Source organism: Ambystoma mexicanum, chromosome 13, assembly GCF_040938575.1.
Source record: "Ambystoma mexicanum isolate Mex_15411 chromosome 13, UKY_AmexF1_1, whole genome shotgun sequence".
Taxonomy (NCBI): Eukaryota; Metazoa; Chordata; class Amphibia; order Caudata; family Ambystomatidae; genus Ambystoma; species Ambystoma mexicanum.
In genome coordinates this window covers 321878916-321903363 of record NC_090938.1, presented here as the reverse complement: position 1 = coordinate 321903363, position 24448 = coordinate 321878916, and the positions used below count along the sequence as shown (strand labels likewise).

The 24448-nt window shown below is 41.4% G+C and overlaps 1 protein-coding gene across 1 annotated transcript in view; it reads left to right on the top strand.

The window, feature by feature from the left end:
• The first annotated feature begins 3070 nt into the window (after positions 1-3070).
• ADCY4 (adenylate cyclase 4) overlaps positions 3071-24448 on the top strand; it is a 1677325-nt gene continuing 1655947 nt past the window's right edge. The window contains exon 1 of the mRNA XM_069633796.1: positions 3071-3171. The gene's annotated coding sequence lies outside the window, so the exon portion shown is untranslated. The remainder of the gene's footprint in view (positions 3172-24448) is intronic.

Below are 24448 nucleotides of genomic sequence, written 5' to 3'. Positions count from 1 at the left end.
AGGCAGCTGGACACCCCTGCAAGCTCCCACGTAATGGTGCACCCTACCTCGGCCACAGTGACGAACATGAGCCACTGCTGCTGCAGGAAGTCATGTAGCCACTTAGGTTGCTCCACCCCAGATTGTCCAGCAGACTGCAGTGGTTGTAGTGCACCCTGTGGGTGTGCTCTGAGGAAACCAGCGGCTTAGGCACAGGCACTTGGGAGCAGCACGTGTGAGACACCTTGTGGGGAGTGATGATGGGGGAGGTGATGTCTGTGGAGTCTCCGCTGCTGGTGTCCTGCACATACAATTGTAATATTGTGATCCATGGTGTTCACTATTTACTACTTTCAAGTGAAAGTCATATCATTTAAATCACAAGAATGCTATGAGGATGAGGAATACGATTTTGGCTGGTGTTTTCCCATAGAGATGTTTTAACTAATGGGTTGCAACCATGCATTTCACAGCAATAAATTCGGAATAATTGGTAAACAATGTAGAATTACACTCTGTTAGCAGTGCCACACATGGAACACTCAGACAATACACAGGTATGTTATGTAATAAGTGTTGATGCTGGCTGTCCCATAAGAGAAACCATGAGGTCGTTCAGCATTGTATGCCAGCATTGGCCCACTTTCAAGCAGCTTCTGCTTAAACCAGGTCAGGAGGTATGTCTCCGACTTTATGCTTTTTGTGCACCAAGAAAGTAGACTGGTCTTGAATAAATACATGCCAGCATCTCCCGTGTGAAAAACATTCTCATCCTGCATGTGCCAAAAAATGCATATCTCAACAATGTTTACTTGCACTTGCCATCTTTCATGCTGCTAGTGTCTAATTTAAATCCTGCAATCTGTCTCATTCTGTACCATCATTGCCTCCTGTTGTGCATTATGTGGCCACAAATTGTGCCTTTGCCTCAGACACATACAAATGTATAAATATATACACATGCAAGCTCATTCACGCAAACATCCATGCAAACACACATTTTGTAAACATGTATGTTTTCTTTTTTATGAGCCCAAAAGTCAGGACTGGTTACCTATTTCACAACTGACACTGGAAAACTTGAGATTTCCTTAAGCCAGGGGTCTGCAACCAGTGGTTCTCCAGATGTTTTATACGATGACTCCCAGGATTCCCTAACCATGGATTATGCAGCAAGGGCTGATGGTAGTTGTAGCCCAACACATCTGGAGAGCCAAAGGTGGCAGAGCTCGCCTTAAACTGCCCTACACATCGTAATAAGTTCAAGACTTATACACACCCAGAAGAGCCTTGCTGATAAACCCAACTGCTTCGAGTCATCATTTGACAAAAGGTCAACATCATGGTTATGCAAAAATACTGTGGAAAAAAACGTCATGTTCGTTTACTTTGCACAAATCATATATTAAAAGATTCTAGCAATATATCGGTGAGGGGGGATAGCTCAGGGGCAACATGTTTGTCTTGGAAGCAAGACAGTGCAGCACAGCAATATGGGTTCTGTTCCTGCACGTACAGCGTATTATAAAATATCATTGTGGCTGTATTTCCACATTCTGAAGGGAAAACTACTATAAGTCCTAGAATGCGAATGCAAGTTCAAACATTTCCTGTTTCACACCAGAGTAATGTTAGCACTTTGACACACACTCAAATCATGTTTGTGGTAAGGCCACCTGAGTATAGAGATGATCACACACTACCAGCTTGCTATTACACATAATGTTGAGAACTTTTCACTATCCACATTAAAAGCAAATCCTTGTTACATGTCAAACCAGAAGACATAATGAGGCAATAAGCCCTCAGGCGACAGGCCAAACCTGTAGGTAACAGCCCGCCGCCCAAGTTAAGGGCCCAAGCGCAGGGAGGCGTCATCAACATGAAAATGGAATGTGGAACAACACTACGGGGCCCTGTGCAGGGCAGGAAAGGTTTGTTTCTTTTCTTTTTTTAGGGGAAAAACAAGACACCATTAGCACCCTTGTAGTAGGAACCTAAAAGGGTGTTAAGGTGAGTGGGAAGGGGGAGGGAAGCGCCCAACCCCTTAATGAAAGTCCTCGCAATGCAGGCTTACCTTTGTGAATAAAGCCTGCGTTCCGAGCATTTCCATTGGCTCCGGGCGCCTCCCAGCGTGCTAATGGATATAAATTGATCTTTGAAAGGAACTATATTGGACTATTCCGTTGAATTTTCTTGGTAGATACAGGTTTGGTAGGCAACTGGAAGGTCTGACGGGGTGTCTTTTATGTTGACATGTCCCCTCACATTGCCAAGTGACTTTTAAACTCCCGCCTAAGAAAGGCACTAGCGACAAAAGAAATGTTTTACAGCGATAATTGGGAGGCCATTGATGTACCTTTTTGCTTCTGCATTTTTGTCCTTCTGGTGACAGATGTGAAGGTGAGTCAGCAGAGGCACAAAAGGGAAGGGATTGGCTTCGGCCATTGAAATAAATTGCTGCCCATTAGCTGGGCATTGAGAGAAACAAAGAGCTGTGTGAAAAGTGTTGCCAGGATGCCAGAGGAGCAGAGGACAGGACATTTTCTCCAGCTAGCCTGAAAGCCCTCATAACAGCCAGCAGCTGGGAAACTGCCCCGGTCTGCTCTAAAATGTCCCTGTTTTCAACTCTGGGATTATTGGAGGGTGGAAGGCATGCGTCGGAACGCTACAGTAGAGACACGTGTGGCAAAACACGGCCCTGTACGCACTTGAAAGAAGAGTTTCGTCCACTGAACCTCAGCCCCCAAATATCTCGAAGTATAAGAACGGAATGTTGAAAATACCTAAAAATAGAATGTATGATCCCCGTGGGCCCGAACGGTTTTGAAAGCAGTCTTTCACCTGAGCCGCCAGAGCTGCCTCCTGAAACTCGTCCAACCAGCCGCGATACCTGATGCGACACGCATCAATTGCGCACCTCTGGCAGGCTCCCTCTCACCTTCTCCCCCTGCAGTCGCGCCACACCTCCTCTGCGCCCTACCCAGATTCACCCACCCAAAGCCAGACCTTGGCTTCCGCATAGCTCCACGCCCATAATTCCACCAAAGGGCCACACGCCCGGGGCACTGCCGAGAAGTCAACAGCGCTCACACGCCAGGCGGACAAGAGCTCGCTAGGTGTGGCACCTCGCGGGAACCCCCGCCCACTGTGAAGGGAGGGACCAAAAGAGGAGGCTTGAAGGATACGTTGGTGAGTTAGTGATACTTATGGACGTGTGTGCGACGTGCTGTTGGCAATGGTTCAGGGCGCTAGAGGGACATTGGATGGAGAAATCCATAATTGGTTAAATATATATCTATATACAAAGAGGCTAGACCTTCCGCGACGCTTTTTTAGAAATATTTGGTTGATGGAATTTTCAATCCGTGATCGGACTTCTGTCGAAGGGATGCTGGAGTATATGTTATTGGCTAGGGCGAGGAGGAGAGGCGCTGAGTAGAGGCCAACATGGGAAAGACCACCAGGCTGGGGCGGTGACATAGGAGTAGTGGATAGTGCTAACTCGCTCCCAGGACCCCCCTCCAAGGCCATGTTCCTTACAGTTTGTGCCTTGCTTTTCGATATGCACCTTTCTCTTTCATCTCTGCCCGTGTAATGTAATGTAAAAGGACTTATAAAGCGCAGACTACGCCCAGAAGGCATCTAGGCGCTAGAAAACAGATCGAGGTGAAAAGAACTGACCAAATCGCCCGAAGATTAGAAACGATTCGTTTTCAGATTCCTCAATAAACAGACTTCCAGTCCGCTAATGTCTCTCCAGATCACCCCCTCCCGTGTGCTCATCACCCTGTTTCGATCACTCAGCCTCTGCTCAGCCCTTCTTAGCATGTCCTTCACTTCAAACTCCTGTCTGCACATCACTCTCACTTTCCATCAAGCATACTCCTGCCAGGGTGCACCTAGGCTAATATATAATTGGGTGGAGGGGGAGGCAGGCTAACCCTTCAAATCTTGGGAGAGGAGCCTACTTCAGAGACTGTGGGGGAGGAGCAAACTTACCTGTGTGGGGGCATCTAAATTCTTTACACTTTCTAATGAGGCCATTCTAGTGCAGCTTCAATGTTACACCCAGTTACCTCTCTCCTCCTCGTATGAAACTATACACTTAAGACTGCTGTGAGCAGGGCAGTTTCTAGCCAACTTGGTGCCCAGGGCGAAACATCAGAATGCACCCCCCTGACTGGCGTCACTCCCAAACTACACCTCTGTCGTGCGACAAAACCCCTCCTCAATATGAATAAATAATTGCTATATAAATGAATCTGGTTTCATTACATTGATTCAAGTACTTTATAGAAGAATTCTAATGTGAAAACACAGCTGTTGCTGACCAAGTACATGGTTTTTCTGTCACCTGCTCTTAGGGATGGCCTTGCCTGAATGCATTTTCAAACGGTCCGTAATGGCACACTGCGGTGTGAAAAGCTTATCGGGGTCCGAAGGCCCACTAACCTGGCCCTGTGTTGCAGGTGTTCTGTTCATACTACCTCACTTGTATTTCGCAAGGGGCAATACTAGACTAACCATATTAATTATTTTCTGATAGAACGTTATCATTCCAAGATGGACAGTCTGGTACACTCTTATTGTACTCTTTCAAAATACCTCTCAGAGAGTGGGAAAGGGGACAAATAACACCAATGAGGACTCCCGTATGCTTTGCATTAAATCACAGAGCATTTCCGGACTATAACAGCGATCACAGATCCCTACATTTGATAAACAAGTCTGTGATAAAAGGATTGCATGTGTGAATCTCTAAATGCATAACTGATGCTTGCTTGGTGCTCACACCACGGTTCACAATACTCACCCCAACATTAAGTTTGTAACCATGAACCATACATGCTCATTTGGACAGCTTACATTTTTTTTGGATGCAAGTATAAAATGGCTGCAACATCAGCCTCTCAAATGGGGTACAAGGGCTCTTTTGCTTCTTGTTTCTGAAGAAGTTTAGAGGAGGAAGGACTGGGTCTCAGTGTGGGCATTCTCAACCCGAATACAGAAACATGTTTAGGGAATTATATCTATAGACTGGGCAGGATACTGCACAAGAAGGACCCAATAAACAATGCACAGAAAGGCTACACAGAAATGATTGTACCCCTTTCAAACATTAGCCTGACAAATAATAAGCTGATGAAGCGTTTTAAACAAAACCGGCTTCTAATGCATGGTGAAGGGTCCACAGTTCCTCAGCAACTACTTCCTCACTATTATTCAGGTGTCATGGGTTATTTTAGCAAAAAGAGCAAGCACATGCTTTATCTAACAGAGCTGGTATTAGTACCTCTTAGTGCTGGCCTGCAGCTAGTGAAAACATGGTGTGGCAGTGTACAAAGGGCGTTTGCCCAGTGGATTTACAATTTGAGACAACTTCATGATTGCTTTATGTGTTTAAGTGTGGTCGCAATATGGCATGCTTGTCATAGTCGCATACACAAAACATTCCAGTGTGCTCTTGTATGGATATTGCATACAAAAAATCGGGAAAGTCCTATAAAACATGGTGGAATAGGACACACACCTAAACAAAAACAACAGGCTCCACCGTGTTCGAAGAACAAGTTCAATTAATCATAAACTTAAAGTGCTGTGTGTATCTTTTATGATATCACAATGACTGATTAAAACCAACTTAAATTCTGAAAGCAATCCAATCAGTTGTATCATAAACTGTATAAATGTATTCGATTTCAAAAATATAATAGTATTGTGATGAACTTTGTAACAACAAAAACTTTGTTTTACATAAGAGAACACATATTTGAAAAAACACACAAAAAGAACACATGTTCAAACGCTTTGGCAAATTCACAAAAAGAAATGGAAAAAAAATTGTTGAAAGAAAAGATGAGGAATTGTATGAAAAATAACGATTTTTATGAGAGATTGTTAAGAATGAAATCAATAATTTCCAAACTTTGAATGTTTGAATTAGCTTATAGGTCACATAGCAGGTCTGCCTTGTATGGATGTTGGGCAGATTAGACAAAATCAAGCTATATCTGCATTTACATAAGGGAGCATCACATACACGCCATTAACCAACAGGGTGGTGACTTGTGCAGCGCACAAATCATTGCAGCACACATATAACTGCATTGATTTTTCCATGGACTACTGTCTGCATGGTCACACAGAATGAACCCTGCTTTCCTAATCAAGGTGCCTTGTGAAATTGAGTTGCCTTCTGGTGTGTGTGCTAGGCAGTGGTTGGCTTGTTTAGACAATTAAAAGACCTTTGATGCTGGGCATTTAGGCAATGTCCCAAAGCAGTCATTAGAATACTTAAGCCAGACAATTAGAGTTAACCTTCCCAGGGATGTGCTATATCCAACTAAAAAGTAATATACAAAAAAAGTGTTGGGGTGTCAAATAAAGAGACATGAAAATAAAGAAAATAGTTTAAAACATTTTTGTGTGGCACATTGATTCTCTTTGAAGAATGCATAGGTTTGGTCAGCTAACTGATACTTGTGCTGGCCTGGTGAATAAAAATGCCCCATGTTCAGTTCTTAACACCGAAATGTTAAGAACATGCTTTTTAAAAACAATGGCTTGTTACATGAGCCAAATTTATAAATTGCCCCACTTGAAAGGCTGTCAGCACAAAGGATGAGGGGCACGGGGCTTGTTACTCCAGAGCATCTCACATACTGTGTTTGGAATATGCCTTCCTTTGTTTGGATATTCCGAACCGCATCACAGTCATCCTCAAGTTGGCAGAGATCTGTTAGGCGAGCTCAGAAGCAGCTTTCTGAGCGGGCCCCTTACTGCGCCCACCTCCTGAGCTATTTAGCTTTGCACCCTGGCCAAGAAACGGGGCTGGCTGTGAGAATGAGCTGCCCTTCTAATAACTCCCATACGAGCCCCCATAACAATTTCAACTTTCTAAAAATCATTAAAAAAAATATATCTTATGTTTTACCACATGTGGTAATGTGAATTACCGCCTGCAGTAAAACAGGCTTACCACCTGTTGGACCTCAGTCTATGTGCTAACAATAATTCAGGCGCATAATAAGAGTACAAATCCAATTCATCTTTTTCTCTGTAGCTTTATAAAATGTTAAAATTCAGAAAATGTGCAAACAGTTACATTATACTGTATTACTTTACAGTGGCTTATATTCAAACATGGATAAAATGCATTTCATTAGAGAGCTTGCACACATTAAATCACTTTTCTAATAAGCTTCACGTACACATTTATTGCTGGCTGGCCAGTGGACAGTCTGAACAGGAGACCTTGAATATTTCTCTCACAATCCTTGCAGTTTGGAACCTGTTATCTTAACAAAAGCTCACTTCATAAATGGGAATTCACATAAAATATAGATCGTGAATTACTATAAAACAAACATATTTCTATCATACAACCTGTAAGCATTTCTCACATATACAACACGCTCCTCAGTTACTGCATACTTATCTAAATCTGTTGCCAATATTTCTGACTCAGCTCAGCATGGGAGTCTTCATCAGCCTTCTCGCATTTCAGCACCGACCCGGGTCACTTAGATAAAGACTGCCCCAACAAAAAATGGCCACCAGCACTGAAATCTGCCTGCATGCCAGCTCCTTGTCCTCATCTCTCCCAGTGCCTAAATATATCTCTGAATGAACACTCCCACTCACATCCCTTTTTAATAGATCTCTCTGCCAATCAAGGAAAACCTCCCCATGACCATCCCCATGAGCAGATCATTCAACTGAAACAGCATGTGATTTCATTGTTGGAGAGCAAAAAGATACATCACCCCATGGATTTCCTCCTACACACAATGGCTTACTTTCAGTGAAATGGATCTTTGCATTTTTATCACCCAGCACAAACCCAGCCTGCACGTTTACTTTCCCATTGAAAAAGAGCATTGTGAATTTTCCAAATTTGCCTTCAGGTTATTTCCACATAGACTAATTTGCACTAAATGTTGTTAAGGGATTCAATGATGTTAACTGGGGTTGAATTAGTATCTTAATATATATTATTATTAGGTTCAATGCAGACCAGTCCAATGAAATACCATTCTGAAATAATATGCAATTTTAAGCATGTGCTCTGTGCATTTTCATTCATGTTCATAGTGTATTTCTGCATTTCTGTATTTCTGTCTGAGACTCACATTCTTGAGTCCAGAACTGCCCCTGATTCCCTATTGCAGTTCAAGCCCACGCTAATATGTGTATTCTAAAAAGATGAGTTAAATGTGCATGCTAAAATTCTGAGCTCCTACCGCTACTCCTAGACTCCCTCCTTTTTTAACTGCTTGGCTATGGGCTGAAATCACTGCAGGAAAAACAAAACGAAATGTTCTAAAACACATGTTCTTCTCCCAATTCAATACACTTCTACACTTGAAAATAAATAACACTTAAATGGAAATCCAGGTAAAAGAAATATTATGTACACATTTATGGTCTTGGGTAAAATAATTATGAGTCTTGATAGTATGAAAGAAAAAAACTGCAATATCTTTAAGGAAAACATAGAAAGAAGTGTTTTTTATAATCTTTATCTTTTTTAATCTTTTAAATCTTTTTTGAATCTTTTGATCACCTTTTTCTTTTCATCTTTTTGAAATGTTTGTTTTAATTGGGGACCCGCTTTTTTCTTTTTTAGTCTTTTTTTAAATTTATTTTTTCTTTTTGTAATCTTTTCATCTTTTGATCACCCATTACTTTTTATCTTTTTTAATTGGTGATACATTTTTGTTTAAAACAAAAATCAAATCATCAACATTTTCAGAAAACATACATCCAACAAAACTGTATCATTCAATCAAATAAAACAAAATGTAAACATAACAAAAACAAAAATCAGTTTGTGATAAAAATCAATTTGTGTTAAACATAGTCTGTAATAAAAATAGTCTTCATGAATGCAGACTGTAAAAATAGTTTGTGATAAAGATAGTGAAAAAATAGTCTTTAATAAAAGTAGATTTTGTAAATAATAGTTTGTGGTAAAAAAAAAATTCACACACAAAACCGTAGTAGAACTCCTCCAATCCTGGACCTCATGGGACCTCCTTCGGGGTCATCATCTCCATATCTTTTGGGGTCATCTCATATTCTGGGATCATCACCTTCACCCCTTCTTCGGTCCAGGCGGCTTTCCAGGGGACTCCAATCCAGTGCTATCCTCCAGGGGTCCAGCGCACCAAGGATCCGGCGCTGACGAGGTAAACAACTATTTTTCAAGAGTAAAAAAAAAATACACCTTAAGTATCAAGCCCATCAATCATTAAATTTTCCTTTTCCACTGGTGCATCTGAAACTAGATATGATTATGCACACAAATACAAATTATAGAAATAACATGTAATGCAACCAAGACATTAATTCAATAAGTACAGAATTAATTACACCATAACCACATGGTATTTTCAGATAAGAACCCCTTTGTACCTTTTTTGCACTAGCATTATTTACACCTAACCATTTGCTATGGCAATTCTATATATTTTTTTTTACTCTGTTAGTTTCAACTTGCTCTAGTCTTTTCAGTTCATGTTTCGGGGAACAGGCTTGATCTGATTAACATGGACAAACTGTTCCATCGCCCTCCTCTTTTTAGCAATTCTGTAGACCCAGGTACAACCTTAGCTACAATTCTATATGGCCCTTGCCATGCTACAAGAAATTTAAAGTTTTTGTGTTTCCCTTTCCTGAAGTAAAATTTGTAAACCTGGTCTCTTATTTCATACTCTCTCACAGATGCTTTCCTATCATAATATGTCTTTGCACCATCAGCAGCCTTTTCCAGATTATGCTGCGCAAATGCAAAAGCATATTGCAAGAGCTTTCTCAATTCTTCCACAAATTCATGAATTGTGGATGCATTTACAAGCACCTGTTCTTTTGCTCTGCAAAGTAAGTGCTGTGGCATAACCCTTTTCCTTCCTGTCAATATTTCATGAGGGCTGAGATTTGTTGATTTAGAGGGCATCGACCTGATAGCCATTAGTACCAATGGAAGCTGCAAATCCCAAGTAGATCCTTCTTCAGCTACAAACATTTTCAACATATCAATTATTGATCTGTTACACCGTTCCACTCCCCCTGAATAGGAAGGCCAGTAAGAAATGTGTAGGTTTTTTTTCACATCCAAAATTTGCCATATTTTTGTCATCAATGCACTAGTGAAATGACTTCCTCGGTCTGACTCTTTCCTTTGAGGTAAACCAAATCTTGAATAAATAGGATTTACAAGTAATGTGGCTGCCCTTTACGCACTGCAATCCGGGGTTGGAATGCACTCCACCCATTTAGACATTAGACAAGTTACTGTTAGCATGCACCTGTTTTCCCTTGCCAATCTTTTTATGGGCCCGACATAGTCAATTTGTAAATCAGACAATGGGAGTGTCAGGCCCCTTTTCATCAATGGTGCTTTATGAGCAGGTGCCGCAGTTTAAAATTGTACGCACACTAAACACCCTCTGTTGTAAAGCTCAACATCTCGGGACATGTGTGGCCAATAAGCATAATCTTTTAAAATTTCCAAAGTTTTTTGTGCACCTATGTGTCCTGCAGTTATGGCATCGTGGGCATGATGTAACATAAACCCCTGAAATTACAAAAGTACTTCCCATTGGATTTGGCCTGTCGCAGATTCTCTAATCATCAGTCCGTCTTATAACCTAATTCTCTTTTTGTTTTTCAATAACATTCTCAATTCCTCTTTCCCTTTGGAGTCCTCTTTAGTCAGAGGATTTTTGTTCTGAATCTAACAAATGGCTATAAAATAGGCCTAAAATCGGGTCTTCCTTTTGTGCTTCGATCAGGTCCTGATCTGGAGTATCAAAACTCTATTGAGCCACAGGCAGCTCAACTGCTTTTGGAATTGTGGAATGTGTTATCACATCTACCTTTATTTCACCAAGCAGGTGTTTAATTGGAAATAACTCCCCCATTACAGCTCCAATTTTGGCTAACTGAGCTGCCTCTTCATTCCCTTCTTTGTCTTCACCTGGTGTTTTCAAATGACCACCTATTTTCCTCCAATGAATTATCGATCATTTTCTGACACAAGCTTGTCTATGACTTGAATCATCTGCCATGGTTAAGTGGTTTCTTGTCATAGGTGAGCATACCTTTCATTGTCCAGCCAGGTAAATATTCTACAGAGCTATTTTGCGCATAGTCAGAATCAGCTACTAGAACTATTTCTTTGAGTTTATTTTCTGCTGCTGTAGATATTGCCTTATAAATAGCAGCCAATTCTGCAACTTGATTACTTCTGGGACCTATCCTCATGCTTACTCTTGGAATGTTGCCAGACGTAAACCATATGTTTCCTATCCCTGCTACTAGCTCTTTTTCTGTATTATTTTCTACATGGTATGTTCATCCATCTACATACACAATTGATAAATTCTTACATATTTCTTCATGGAATGCTTTGTATGGGGATTGCTCAAATTCATTTAAACTTGTTTCTAGCTCTGTGTCATCAGGTGCACATACAGCTGCACAATCATGCAACTCTGCTAGTCCTTGGGCAATTGGGCCTTTTTATTTTGTCCATATTTCACTACTACAGGGAATCCCTGAAGCACTAATGTCTAGGAAGTAATTCTTGACTGGGCCAAATTCCCTGGTCTGCTTCTATTCCTTTGCAAACATTGTAGAGGCTGGTGATTTGTTTCATTAATTACCCGCTTCCCTTGAATTATGTGACGAAAATTTTGTAATGCCCAAACAGTGGTCAGAAGTGCTTTTTCGCATTCACAAAATGTGCTCTCTACCTTTAACAATGCTTTGCTAACATATGCTATAGTTTTGTTATTCATATCATGTTTTTGATATAAAACTGCTCACATGCATTGATCTGTAAATCCTATTTCGACAAAGAAATCCTTTTTTATTGGATATGCCGAACATGGTGCTTTCATTAGACATTCTTTTAGCCTGGCTAATGCCTCACTTTGTTCTTTTTCCCATTTCCAGGGTACAGCCTTCTTCAATAATCTTGTTAAAGGTTGTGTAATCTCTGCATAGTTCTCAATACATTTCCTGTTGTAACTTGTCAGCCCTAAAAACAATTTAAGCCTTTCCTTATCAAATTAGTGGGATCTTTTAGTTTATGGATCACCTCCACTTTTTTTCTTTTGCAGGCTTAATCCATGCTCTGTCACTTCATGACCTAGGAAGTTTACCTTTTTTTTTTACATCATTGTGCTTTCTGCAAATATACCTTTGCCACATCCTTTTGCAGCTGGCTAAACTCGTGTCTAATCTCATTGAAGTGGCTTTTCAGATCTTCATTTTTGATTAACACATCATCCACATAAACTATTGTCCCCCTTTCAGCTGCATCAGAGAGTGCCTTTCTCTGAAATATCCCAAACTCACTCCCACTATTGACATACCCAAAAGGTGTCCAGGACCACGCATATTGTGATTTGTCAAAAGAAAATGCAATTTCTGTGAAATATCTTCAGCTAATGGCACGCACCAGTATCCAGCTGTAAGGTCTAATGTGGTGAACACCTTTGACCCGTGAACCTGTGCGAGACCTTGATTAATAAATGAAATGGGCACCTTGAAACAGGTACTTTTTTGTTTAATTCTCGTAGGTGAGCACACCCAGTGCCATTGGCCATTAGGTTTTAGCACAACTAATATAGGGGTATTTGATGTACTATGAACAGGCCTAATGATTCCTCTTGCTTCTAAATGTTTTATTATTTCAGCTTGTGATTCCAAACATGCCAGAGGTAACCTATATTGTCGCACAAATACTGGCTCCCTACCATGTCCTTCTGGTATTGTGGCAACATGGAAGTCTGTTAACCCACAATCATATGCAATGCATCTTTGGCAAAAACCTGTTTGAATTCCATAAATATGTTCTCAATTGGTCTATTTCTTCTTCACTTGTGCAAGCATCTGCTTCTTGAATTTGCTCCTCTACCATTTTAGAAAACTCTGGGAAGTCCTCCAAAGGAAGTACCTCTGTACTTTCCTCTAATCGTGTGGCTTTATAATTTTTGTAGGGTCGCTACATTTGAATATTTTGGAACACTGACCTCCATTTCAATATGATGCTTTTCTCTTTTAGATTCACTTAATTCGAATAGAATACACTCATCTTGATGACAGCACACTATTTCACTCGGCTCATAAGGGTACACAGACTGAACTTTAAAGATTCCTTTAGGTTTAGAATCCAAGAATTCCGGCAACTCACCATGTGCAGTCAAATAGCTTTTAAGAATGTTCCCAGTAACTGAGTTACTGAAATCGGCAGTCTAGTAAGACTTCTGTTTTGCCACTCCTATTGCTGAATTCTCTTCTAAATGAATATCTTGACTCCCTTTATTGTCCACCAGGATTTGAATGGGCCCATCGCCAATCTCTATCAGTGGTGTATATTTGCATTCTAACCCTTGCTGCCTCATGGATTCATTTAGGCATAAAAATGCATCACAACCTTTTATCTGTTGTCCCTTTCGGTATTTTAACGCTACTGTAACTTGTCTGGTGAATGCGGGAATGATAACATCCTTTTTCACCTGCAGTTCAACTGCATATGGTGCCATCTGTGCGCAATGACATGCTTGCATTTTGTCTTCAAATTCAGGCGTCGTTCCACCCAACTTGGACCAAACGTTTTGATTTAGAAACTCTAATACCATACACATCCTTTGTATGATGTAATTTCCAAAATAAATTTGTTTTGTTTCACACTCACGATCCACACATTGTGTGCTGAATACTCTTAGGACAAATTGTAATCTTTAAGATGCATCTTCCTACAATTCTTTGCCCCGATTCGAGTTCATCTAGGCCAAAAATGTCTTGATTCTTGATTCTGAACTTTGGGATCTCCTCCCTGTCAATTATTTGATGGAGTACCTTTTCATTAATGAAACTTCTTTCATGTTCAAGTGATAGAATGGCTTCTACCACTTCAGAATGCCTATTCACTTGGATAGGAATCCCTGGCTGCCCAATTCCCATGTGTATTTCTGAAAGGGTTGAAATAAGCTTTTTTTTATTTATCTCTGAAGTGGTATTTGGTTTGCATTTTTCTTCATTTAGGTTAAAACGCAATGTGATTTCATCTATTTCTGTTAGTCATTTTTTCTTGGGGTCCAAATAAATTCAAAGACTGCTTCTCTTTTTCTACCTGCATTTCATCCTGACACATGAGAATGACAGTGACGCTAGGCACACAGCCATTCTGAAGATACACTTGCACTGCACTTTCTGATTTAGCAATGCTATGGCATTCTTTTATACTGTTGTTTTGTGTCATTAGCTTCTTAGGTCTCAATGGTCCCTTAGCTAAGGACCACAATACTCCATTTACCCCATCAATGAGGGGTGATAACCTCTTCAGGCAATTCATTCCTATTAGAAAGGGTATTTCATTGATGGATGTGATCAACACTTCCTGTCTCATCCGATGCTTCCCTATCTTCATGTAAACCTCAGTGACAACTTCGATAGGTATTTCTTCTCCTTTTAAATTGTGCACAGGGACTTCGTTTTGCCTCACCTTTATGTGATTTTGTGGGGATCTCCCTTCATTGATACTTTTCACTAGTTCTTTTGCCATTTTGATTGTTATTTAGACCTGACATATCAGGGCAAAATCCCACTCGGTGAGAATTGGCCAAATATCTTGGGCTAATGTAAGAGTCCCTATTGCTGGGATCAATGGATTGGAACATAGGAGTTTGGGGTGAAGTCCTCTTTAGAGGCATGTCTCTTTGGCTAGGTGTCATGTTGTTTCTTGCCTGAGTCAGCGCTGATTCAAGTGGCATCTTTACAGATTTTGCCTCTATAATCACTGGGGCGGGTTCTTTGAACTTTGGTTTTGTCTCCTTATTCTTAGGTCCTTCCTCTCTCTGACGAGATATCACTTCATATAGTTTGGTCCCCTGTTCTATTATCAATTCTAGTGGTTTTTCCCTGTCAAATTCACGAATTAACTGGGATACACATTCTTTTTGGTGTCCATAAAAGTATGCAGTCTTAAAGTCTACAGAGGTAGGGTTAAAGGCCACATCAAAGCAGGAGCACGCTTTTTTCATATTTTGAAGGTTTTGGCGAGGGGACATATCTCGCTTCGCAGTCATAGTATAAACTGCTTTGTTGGCATCCTGTATAGACTGATACGGTGGGAACTGATGTTTAACCTCTTTCTCAAAGTCCGCCCATGACACATTTTCCTGTTCATTGAGACCCTGAATAACCCTAGCAGCTGCTGAATCTAGTGTTAGGTGAAAGTACTGTCTATATTTTTCCCTAGGTATCTAGAGGGCTTTAAATATATTGTGAACGGCTTCTAAATGGTCTTCCATGCAACAATTGCCTCCCTTTCTGAATGGTTTAATCAAGGTCTTAACAGATTTCATTATTTTGATAGGGCTACATTGTGCATTCTGGTGTGTGTCATTCTGTCGCTCATTTCTGTTCTCTTGTGGGCAGGAATGATTGTGAATATTGGCTGGTGATTTATACCCCACCATTGGACTATGACCAGGTCTGGTCACAGGAACAGCTGCTGGTTCATTGTTTCCTTGGACAGATCTGTGAGTGATCTGTTTCCATTGAATGTAGTGCCTTGTAACTTTTCCTGAGACTTGAGACTAAGTATTTGCTGTTCTAATCTCTTGCACTGTCCACAAAGCTGTTCTGCCTCATGACACAGATCAGAGTTCTCACAGCTGACCTTATTGATTGTTGTTTGCAATTCATTGATTTGTGCCTGACACTGATTAACTGCTCTGTCCTTTTTGTAATTTTCTCCCAGTAATTTGAATATCTCCTGTTCCATATCATGGAACTCTGTCTTTTTCCAAGTGATGTTCTCTAAGGGTTTGTATTTCTGAAATAGCAACCTCTTTGTCTTGCCTTATTTCTTCTAAAATCGCTTTTAAGTGTGTTAATTCTTGGTCGCTCTCATTAAATTGTTTCTCTTTCTGAGCCAATCGAGTAGCCATATTACTGCATTTACCTTGCAATCAAATGTCTAGCTCCCTCTGTTTCAATTCTGCTTTTAACTGCTGCACCTGATCACATTATTGTCTGAACTGCATTGTATCTTGTTAATAACTTCAGTGTCATTTCCCTGCATCTTTAGGGACCTATGCAGCAAAAAACACAACTTTGCACACAATCTGATAATGCAGTTTTTCTCCTCCTTGCGGTTTGATGCTCAGAATAGCCTCATGAGGCATACCCTCACAATGCTTCCTTCATCAAAGATGTTTTCAGGTGCCTCTTTTTCTACCTCTGTGGTAATTCTGTTCTTCCACATTGTCACATTTTCTGAAGATCAAACTGCATGGGCAAAAAGCTTTGCCTCAAGATAGTTTGCCAGTTCAAAACACCCAGCCTCAATTTGGGAGATGGTCACACTATTGTGTGAGTCAAATAAGCACACAGTGCTGCACCACCTCACAGCACTAATTCAAATAATGAGTGCACAATGTTGTTATGCTTAGAATGCAATGCCATGCCCAATATCTGTTTTAAAGTTTCCCAATGGCCAACGCACCAAAATATTGGATTTATTTTGGGGTTATTCCTTTTGCTTTGTGGTATTATTTTATTATGATGGTATATGTGGTAACTTGTTGGGGTACTCTTATTGTGGTGAGACTATTTTCAGGACATTACCTAATAATTGTTATTACCAAGGTCACTCAACACAAGAAGATACTGGACTTGATACACTCTGGTTAGATAGTTTATGCCCCCTTCTCATGGTATTTTATGTGAAATACTGCACGATGCCCTTGTGGCTGAATTTCAAAATACATTGATCATTTCGCAACCAAATAGTTGTACTCACACATGTCTAAAAACTCAACTCATAAAAAAAATTCATATGTTTACCACACTTGATAATGTGAATTACCGCCTGCAGTAAAATAGACTTACCTCCTGTAGGACCTCAGTCTATGTGATAATAATAATTCAGACACATAATTAGAGTACAAATCCAATTAGGTTTTCTCTTTTGTGACTTTATAAAATGTTAAAATTCAGAAAATGTCCAAACAGTTGCCATATGCTGTACTACTTAACAGTGGCTTATACTCGAACATGGATAAGATGCATTTCATTAGAGGGCTTGCACTCATTAAATAGCTTTTCTAATAATAAGCTTCACTGACACATTTGTTGCTGGCTGGCCAGTGCACAATCTGACGAGGAAACCTTGAATGTTTCTCTCACAATCCTTGGCACTTAGGAGCTTTTTATCTTAACAAAAGCTTACTTCCTGCTTCACACAATGACTTACTTTCAATGAAACAGATCTTCGCATTTTTATCACGCAGCGCAAACCCAGCCTGCACGTTTGCTTTCCCATCGAAAAAGAGTATCATGCATTTTCCAACTTTGCCTTCAGGTTATTTCCACATAGACTTATTTTCACGAAATGTTGTTAAGGGATTTCAATTATGTTAACTGGGGTTGGATTAGTATGTTAATATATATTAGTATTAGGTTTAGTACAGACCAATCCATTGAAATACAATCCTGAAATAATATACAATTTTAAGCATGTGCTCTGTGCATTTTCAATGATGTGCATTGTTCATTAGTGCATTTCTGCGTTTCTGTCTGAGACTCACATTCTTGAGTCCAGAACTGAGTTTCAGCCCCTGATTCCCTCTTGCAGTTCAAACCCATGCTAACATGTGCATGCTAAAATGATGAGTTACATGTGCATGCAAAATTTCTGAGCTCCTACCGCTACTCCTACATAAGGGAGTATGACCAGGGAACCCGCCAGCGAGAACAGGGAATAGGCCAGTATGACCAGGGAATGGGCAAGCGGTCATGGAATGGAAACAGCTATCTTGGACCTAAGAATCCAAATGGACGAAATCATAGATAGCGGAAATCTGGCCATTATCCTCCTACTAGACCTCTCTGCTGTATTCGATTTAGCTGACCACAAAATCCTTTGCCAACACCACTCATCATCAGCCTACTTCTCTCCCAAAGTCATAACTTGAATGGAATCCTTCCTTTCCAACCGGACAATGAGGGTCTTCTCCAAGTCTTCTCCGACCACCCCTGTCCTAGTCACTCCTACTCTGTATAATACCTTTACTAAGCCACTCTGTGACTTATTGGACAAAGAAGGTATCTCCTATGCCAACTATGCAGACAACTATGTGGACGACAGCAAGATACTCGTCCACCTCACTGGTAACTATGACACAGACTCCACTGCTCTGAGTAAAATATATAAAATCATCCAAGTCTATGTCTAAATGACATAAAACAGAGCTACTTCTTGTAGGAACTCAATCACGACTTAAACTAAAACATTACTACAAGTAGAAGGAAACCCTATCCCAGTCTCTAAAGCAGTAAACACGCTGGAGGTATACCTAGACTCCTCTCTATCCCTAACAAGACATGTGAATACAATCACCTCTGCTGCAGCATGCACTACCGAACCTATCAATGCCTGCAGGCCCTTCTTAACACCTGAGAGCTGCATTACACTAGCCAGAACACTGATTCTATCCAGGATCAATTACTGCAATGCTCTCTTCGCAGGCTCAACCACGCAGAATATCAAAAAGCTCAAAGTAATACAAAACAATGCCTTAAGAGCAGACTTGAACATTCCCAGAAAGGAACACATCTCGTCTGCCAGACGGAATGCCCACTGACTGCCGGTCCAGGACCGCATAATGTTTAAAACCCTACCACTCACCCAAAAATGTCTGTCTAACACTGCTCTATTATACCTATCAAGCAAAATTAACAATTCCCAATCCAACAGACCGATTTGGGCTTACCACTCACACCTAGAAGCCGTCTGCAGATTTAAGCAGTCTAAGGCAGGTGGCAGCAGCTTTCCTGTGGTAGCTGCCAAACATTGGAATGCACTCCCATTAACTCTCAGATCGGAATCATCCATTTTGACCCTCTGAAAAAGCCTCAAAACCTGGTTATTCACGCAGAACCCTAATTTATCAGGCAGGGAGATCGCACACCCATACAACTGGATTGCGGTCTCATGTAATCAGCAACCAGACACTTGTACCATCTGTTTGTTCATGATTTTGTCCCAAATGTAATCAACGAACAAATGCCTCCGGGCTTGGAGCGCTCTACAAATGCAAATAAATAAATAAATAAATAAAAGTATGACCAGGGACTAGGACAGCATAATCAAGGAATGCAGTAGTATGACAGGGGGATGGTGAGGCATGGTCAGTGACTAGAGCAGTATCACCAAAACATTGGACTGTGTGACATGGGGAAGGGGCAGCATGAACATGGGATGTCTGGCAGTATTACCAGGGAATTGGGAGTGTGAGCAGGCAAGAGGGTGGAGTGGCCAGGGGAGAAAAGGCCATTATTACCAGGAGGTATGGAAGTGTGACCACAGAAATTTACAGTGCTACCGGAGAATGTGGCAGCCTGACCAGGGAATGGGGCAGCATGACCAGTGAATTGGGCAGCATGACCAGGGATTAACGCAACATGACCTAGAAAAGGGGCAGTATAACCAGTGGATAGGACAGCGTGACCTAGGAAAGTGGCAGTATAACCAGGGAAGTGGGAGCATGACCAGTGAAAGGGGCATCATGGCCATCAGAAATTGGAAAGTGTATACCAGAGAATAAAGCTGAGTGACCAGACAGTTGAGAAGCGTGACCAGGGAATGGAGCAGTATATCAAGAGAGCAGGGCAAGGTGAAAAGAAAATTGGGTAGTATTTACAGAGAATGGCACAACAAGACCAAGAAATGGAGCTCTATGACCAGGAAAAGGACATTGTGACCATGGAAAGAGGCAGTATGACCAGTCAATGGGGCAGTGTGACCAGGGAATAAGGTCAGTATGACCAGTGCTCCAGATAAGGTTTGGAAGTGGGAGTCTTTTACTCGCTATTTTTTTAAAGTTTGGAGTAAAATTACTTTTTTGGGGAGGAAAAACGTAAGTCCAATTCCCAATAAGAGTATTTTATAAGTGAGTAAAAATATGTTGTAACTGAAAAATGGAAATGTTTTTGTAATATTTATTTCTTTGCACCTAGTTATTCATGCAATTAAAAGATATATGTTTACCTCTTCCAATCAGTAAGTTAAAAGAGTAGTTTCTTCTTCTGGTACTACGTGCACTAATGGTCCAAACATATCCATGTAACTGTGAGGATGAAAGCAGGTGCGCAAGATTCTGCATGTATTTTTCCTATTTTTATGTTGGGAGTATGTTTACTCCTATTCCTATTGTTTGGGAGTATTTGCCAATTTTTAGGGAGTAAAGTGTCTGATACACCGCTTATCTGTAGGGCTGAGTATGACCAATGAATAAAGCAGCATGACAATGGAATGAAGCAGGGTGAGCAGGGGATGGGACAGCATTACCCGGGAAAGGGACAGTATGGCGGCACAATGGGAAAGCATGATCAGGGACTATGACAGTTTCTGAGAGAATGAGGGCATGTGACCAAGGAATGGAGAACTATGACCAGTGAAACGGACATTGTGACCAGGTAGTGAGGCAGTAAGACCAGGGAATAGGCAGCAAGACCAGGCAGTAAGCCATTATGCTAGGGGATGGTGCAGTGTGACCATGGAATGGGCAAGTGTGACCAGGCAATTGGGCAGCATAACCAGGGAATGCATTAGTATGGCAGAGCGATGGAGAGTCATGGTCAGTGACTAGGGCAGTATTACCAAAGAATGGGACTGTGTGACCAGGGGAAGGGGCAGCATGAACATGGAATGTGTGGCAGTATAACCAGGGAATTATGAGTGCCAGAATGGCCAGGGGAATATGCCACACGTACCAGGAGATATGGAAGTGTGACCAGGGGATTGTACAGTACTACCAGAGAATGGAGCAGCATGACCAGGCAATGGGGAAGCATGACCAGGGAATTAGATAGCATGATATCTGAATGGGGCAGCATGACCAGGGAATGGGGCAGCACAAGCAGGGATTGGGGCAACTTGACCTAGGAAAGGGGCAGCATAACCAGTGAATAGGACAGCATGACTAGAGAAAGTGGCAGTATAATCAGGAAAGTAGGAGCATGACCAGTGAAGGGGGCAGTATGATGAGTGAGCAGAGAAAAGTAAACAGGGAATAGGGTAGTATTTACAGAAAATGGGACAAGGACCAAGGTGTGGGGTGAAATAGCCCTGAACCCCATAACTAAAGGCCAGAGTCAGTATGAAGGCTCCCCACAATGAAAGGCCCACTGTGAATCCACATAGAAATAAGGCCAACACGAAAAAGGAGCAAATTCAGGCATCAAGCCTGGTCCATGCCTGAAAATGTTCCTTGCCACAAATGTGGGAAAAACCTGAGGAAACTTTTGAAAAGGTCTTGAAATATGTAGACCATCTTGCCGAAACAGCGGCATCCAGCGTGTAAATAAAATGACCAGATTGTGTGCAAGTTTGCACCGCAGAATGGAGTTTTGTACTTTGACCAAAATCATTGCCTTCAAAATCTGTGTTTCCTTTTCAGTTAAAGACATGCTCCTCAAAATGTGTGCAAAACTGTCAACATAAGAGTTTGGTTCCTGTCATGTTGGGAACCTGATCTGGGTTAAACTGCTGCAGTCAAATGAATGGGCCTCATTACGAGGTGGGCGCAAAGGGATACCAGGCACTGTTAAGGACACCGGTGCCAGTAATCCCTTTGCGCCCTATTCCGAGGTTTTACCAGGCGTTATGGACGGGGCCTGTTAAGGGACTTCAGAGTTAATAACGGTACCGCAATTTGCAATGGGGATTTACCGGTCCCGCCAAGGTCGTACTGGACCGGTAAGTCCCCAATGAACGAGGGCGGAAACGGCCCCATTATTGGTGGTAGTCATGGCGCTAATAGCGCCATGACTAGCACCAACCTTGGAATGAGTGCCAATGTCTTTTCCACGGGTCAGACTACAAAAGACATTTCGATTTTGCCACTTTGTTTGTTTGTTTGTTTGTTTGTTTGTTTGTTTTAATATTTGTATTGCGCGCCGGACCCAAGGGTATCAGGGTGCAGAAGGGCAGTAAGGATATTTTCAGCTTAGTTACATTGCTGTACAGTAATATACAAAAGAACATACAAAATAGAAGGCCAACTATATACAGGATACAAATTATATCTACAAATAAAGCAAATTATATTTATGGCTGATGAAGGTAATAAATACATATATACTCATGAGGTGGGTGTGTCGAGTGTCATCGGTAGTGGGGTGTAATCAGATGGGTGAGGTGCATGTGGGGATCGGTGCAGTGTAATGAGTGAGTTAGAGGTCATTTTCTTTGATCCACTGGATGTAGTTGCACCTGAAGTGTGGATAAGTTTGGGTAACTCTTAGGCTCAGAGGGAGGGAGTTCCAATGTTGTGTTGCTTTAACCTGAAAGCTGGTGCCTCCGGTTTTGGAGCGTTTGTATCTAGGCACAATGCAGGTATTGGAGTTGGATGTTCTGGTGGGGCAGTTGGAGGAGTGTCTGATGAATCTGTCAGTGAGGTAACGTGGAGCAGCGTTATTAAGGTATTTGTGAGTAAGTGGCGCTATTTTCAGAGCAATTTTGTCTTTGGTCGAGAGCCAATTGTGAGCTCTTCTAATGTCTGAGATGTGCTCTTTTTTGTGGATGCTCAATGCCGCTCTGAGAGCATTGTTTTGAAGGATTTGGATTTTATTTGTGATGTATTTATTGGTTCCTATGTAGAGGGCGTTGTAAATCAAGATGTGCATCAATGCCTTGAAAAGTGTAATTATGTTGCCCACATGTAACCACTATATGCAGGGAACAGCGTTGCAGTGATATTTTAATATATTCATGGATTGCATTTCGAGAGTTCATTTCAAATTAAAATGCAAGCTCAAAAGGCAATTTCAGCTAAGAAGGAAAGGTGAAGGGAATTGCTTGCCAGTAAGTTTCAATTTCCCCACAAGTGAAACCAGTTCTTCAAAGCCCCGTTGCCACGATGATGAGCTGAGAAATTCTCTGGATCCCCAAGGTTTATGACCAAAAGCACTTACCACCATAAAAGTTGCCTTAGCTGGCAACTAGCCCTTTGAAGCTAGTACAGCACCCCTCTTGACATCACAGCCCTACATGGCAGAGGGTGGGGGCAGGTTTATGGAGGGAGTTGATTTCTCTTTATGTAAAATTGGGAGACATGCTTTTCCTTGTGTAATATCCATAATATCTATCCAAGAATATTCATGTGCGGATTTCTGGAAAGTTGCCCGCAATCAGCATCTGGTGGTCCAAAAATGCTTTTGGTGACACCAATATACCAAACGTTATACCAAAAAAGTTGATTTTGACCTCTGCATAACTGTGACAATTATAAACATCTGAGAAAATGTGTAACAGATGATAAATATCCCACCCACCGACTGCCAGATTTTTCTTGAATGTAGTTGAGGAGGAAATCAGGAAAAACCATAAGTTTGCCATAGGATAACCCACAAACTTCTAGTTAAGATCATTTGATTAAAAAAAATATATGGTGTCACAAAATCCTGTCATATTTGGCATAATGTGATGAGAAAGGGCAGTTGTGATAATGTGAAATGTCCATGTGCAAGACCCAGATCCAGCCCACTGTCCCAGTCATATGATGGATGAGGTATCCTTCCCTGGCTTCTCAAATCACTCCCCCATTCTCTGGATCCATCACCCAGCGGATGGATGGGAACCTCTGAAAATTGTCCAATCCATTCTGTGAGCAAGGTGACACACCGTGATGTCATTTGGCTTATAAATAGGTCACTCTGCCTCAAATGAAGGACTCTCCCTGAAAATCTCAAGCTGTGCAGCTGCCAACATTTTAAACCATCTTTGCAGAATTGGGCCTAATCTAGGAGAAAAAGCCAGGACCTGGAGTAGAACCTTTTTGGAGGACAGAGAGAGGCCTTGATTGACCCCCTTGATGGTCCCTGCAGTGAAGCCCTGGCACCCCTTGAAGTACATCAAGAAGCCCTTTTCTTGTAAGTGTATGCCCCCCTAGCAATAGATTCAATAAACCATATATACTTCAGCATTGTCATAGAGATTCCCCAGTGGAAAACCCCCTCTCTTCTTTGTTTGTGTAATTCAGTTATTTTTCCCATGGAAATATTTCATTTATTTGTGCATTGTAGTATTTGTTCCCATTGAAAAACCTTTGTTTGCCCGTGCCATTGTTTCATTTCCCATTGAAGAGCCTTCTGTCATTTCAGTAAATCCCTGATTCCTCCTTTCCCTCCCTTTTATATCTATGTGCTGTGCTATACCAAGTAGACCAAGTACAATGGCGGCCCTGCACGTGTGGGTTTGTCATATCCGCTTCTTTTGACCAGTGAGGGAGCTAGCATATCACTTTGTTCGTTCGAGCTAGAAATCCAATGTGAAACTACGTTAGATGGGTTTTTGCACCTCAAAGTGAGATCTCTGTTCCCGTTTAGTAAATGTCTTCACTGTACTCTGTGGCATTTGTGAAGTTCTGCAACATCGCAGCAT